At 45.8% G+C, this 3,289-nt stretch overlaps 1 pseudogene; it reads right to left on the bottom strand.

The window, feature by feature from the left end:
- Positions 1 to 269: 269 nt before the first annotated feature.
- Positions 270 to 847, bottom strand: LOC124240566 (60S ribosomal protein L9-like; annotated as a pseudogene).
- Positions 848 to 3,289: the final 2,442 nt, after the last annotated feature.

The following is a 3,289-nucleotide window of genomic DNA, read 5'->3' as shown; positions in this document are numbered from 1 at the left end:
AATTGAAAGCAGGGACTCAAACAGATACCTGGCCTCCCATTTTCATACCGGCATTATTCACAATAGCCAAGAGGTGGAAGCAACCCAAGTGTCCATGGATAAATGGGGAAACAAAATATGGTATATACATGCAACAGAATATTTTTCAGCTTTAGAAAGGGAGTTTTTTCCTCCCAATACAGGCCTTTTATTGGATCTTTAAAATATCATAAATAGGTCTTAGGAATCATCCAGCATCTTGCTATTTCTGTAGCTAGACAACTGAGATCTTATTCATCCACCCGCTGAACTGTTTCTGTCTCAGAAACATAGATAACATCCAGAAATGTTCTGCTATCCTTGTTTTTAACTGTTGTGGCATGCTCAGTCAAAGCAGCTGAATCTGAAACAAGTTCAATGTCGTTTCCTTCAAGAATTAACTCATCTTTCTAGGCTTGAGATACTGAACAGGCAATCCCAGGCCTCAGCTGAACCCTGCGGATGTATTTTTCACCCAAGAAATTTCGGATCTCAACAAGAGACCCATTCTCCTGAATAACCACGTTGATAGGGAAGTGAGCACACACAGACCTCAGCTTGTAACGGAAGCCCCGTGTAACACCCTTCCTCACGTTCTGTACGTGACTGAAGATAGTGCCCGCATCAGCCAGTTCCTTTCTATTTCCCCAGCATTTATCAGCCCGGAGCCTCCTCTTTTTCTTTCCGAGGAGACTGAGTTCTACATTGATGTGACTGAAGTCCCTCCACAGGGTTCCTTTGGGCCCTTCACAATAACTGTGCGTCCCTTCAGAGAGATGTTGACATATTCTGAAATGTCAACAGTCTGATTGCTGAGAATGGTCTTCATTCTCATGGTAGATGTGGCAGAAAGGGAGGAAGGAAATTTTGACACGTGCTACAACATGAGTGAACCTTGAGGGCGTTATGCCAACTGAAATAAATTCATCACAAAAGGACAGATACTATCTGATTCCACTTAGATGAGGTAGGTACCTAGAGTCAAATTGATAGAAACAGAAAGTAGAATGGTGGTTGCCAGGGCCTGGTGAGAGCAGAAAATGGCGAGTTAGTGTTTAATGGGTACAGAGTTTCGGTTTTGAAGATTAAAAAAGTTCTGGAGATGGATGGTGTTGATTCCCAATGATGTAAGTGTACTTATTTGCCATTGAACTATACACTTAAAAATGTTAAAATGGTTAATTTTATGTGGTGTATATTTTACCACAATAAAAAAAAATTTTTTTAAAGAGTGTCAGAGGATCACCTGGACATTTTTGGAGTTTCAGGTAATCTCAGACAGTCTTTGCCCTGGAAGTTGCATCCTGAGTGTCTGCCAGATCCCAGGGATTACCCACCAATCCTATCCCTTTTGATGTCCAAGGAGACAAAATTAAAAAATGGACATCTGGGCTGTGATGCCATCTCTCTTGTCCTCTAGCCTTGGTTCTGTAATCCCCACAGCCCAGAGAGGTGAGGACTCCCCTCCATCAGGCCATCCTCACCGTCACTCAGCCCCGTCAGCCCTCTCATCTGATTTGCTAGCAAGAGAAATAGTAGCACATAAGGAGGAAGATAAAGGATTAAACTCCAACTGCCCAACCCATTTCCACTGCCATGGGGAAAATGCCCTAGATTTGAGAGAAATTTTTTTGCCCACACAAGTAAGTTTTCTCTCGCTTATTAGTAGACAGATTTTGCAGAAGGTCATGGGAAATACCTGACCGATGTTAGCACAGAGCTGGGCTTCAAAGGATGTGAGGGAAGAAGCCGGGAAGCAGGAGGGGAGAGACTGTAGACAGCAAGGTTGAAATGTTCTCTGTCGGCTTTATGACTTAACGTACAATAGGCTAGTGCGTGCTACCAGAAACCATAAAGAATATTCTGTATTTATATGAAGCTTGTATCTAATAATGCTAAGTAAACAGGGCCCTTTGAGCTGCTAGAAAAGAAGGCTAACCCTCATTTGGAAAAGCCCCAGGCCTCCTTGGAAGAAGTTAAGCTGGCAGGTAGGATGGCCTCAAATTGCGGTCTATATTAACAGTGACAGTGGCATGAGAAAGCCACACACCTGGAAACAGGTCCGGTGTGGAAGACCTTCTGCAGCTCGCCAGCGCACTTGGCCCCTGAGTCCTCCATCGAGTCAGACCTGTTCTGAGGCCACCAGGGAGAACCTCAAGCAGGCTGAAAAGTCGTTAGGAAAAACCACGTGAATGACAAAGCCATAAGTAAAGATCCTTCCTCAGCTCCCTCAGCCACCTGCCTCTTTGCTTGTCATGCTACGTGGAAGAGTCAGCACTCTTGCTCGGCACTGCACAAATATTCTATTAGAATATGGCATTACTATTATCATTGTTATTCTGGATGCTCCACAGACTCAGCAGTCATATTTTCCAAGTCTCAAATTAGGAACTTTTGGTGTAAGATTTGTAGTTTACACAGGCCGAAAGCAAGAGGGAGTATTTCAATCCAAGACTGGAAAATTCCAGGCTATGTGTAGGCCTTCTCATGGGCCCACCATTTACAGCCCACTGCAGCTTAACTGCAAAACTTACCCAAGTTCCCATATCTTTAGGGGTCTATAAGGGTGGTGCTCAGCCAGCTGAGACAAATTCTAGTTGTTGCATTCAATTCAGTTCACACGCACACACTGAACACCTGAATGTAAAATACTGCGTTGAGTGCTGCGAGGGAGAGAGAAATGGAAAGGAGATGGCCCCGTCCCCCAGAAGCTCAAATCAAGTCGTGGGGAGGCTGTGAGGCACAGGTACAGAAATAACTCCAGTTCAAGGCAGACAGCAGCCAGTGACACATGGAGGAGAAAAGAGAAAGTGCACTGGGGTGTGAGAGATGAAATCCCATAGGGACAGGGACCTGAGGGGACGGGAAGGGCTGCCCTCATGCTGAGCACGGGGCACTCGGGGCAGCTCAGGGAGCTCAGATTCACTATTAGTCGCTGATAACACCTGACCAGTGCCTCCAAGGCTTCTGAAGGGTGGTTTAAGGTGCTTACACTTGATTAGGGCGCAGCAGGTAATGAGTAACCTCCAGGCAAAACTGGAGGATAAACCGACACAGCTGGAGTCTGGCTGAAAGCCTCTTAGGGCTGGCCTCAGTGAGACAGGCCAAAGCACAGGCGAGAGAAGGTCCACGGTCCAAGCTCAGATTCTCATCCTGCCCAGAGATTTCCATTTTCCCTGCGCTAACAGAGCTTTCAGCAGCCTCCGTATGTGGTCAAAATGGGCCTGTCCTGGAACAACTAGTTAGTGCTCATGTGTTAGGAGAGGTCCAT

This window comes from Equus quagga, chromosome 6 (assembly GCF_021613505.1).
Source record: "Equus quagga isolate Etosha38 chromosome 6, UCLA_HA_Equagga_1.0, whole genome shotgun sequence".
Lineage (NCBI taxonomy): Eukaryota > Metazoa > Chordata > Mammalia > Perissodactyla > Equidae > Equus > Equus quagga.
This window is presented reverse-complemented; position numbering and strand designations above follow the sequence as displayed.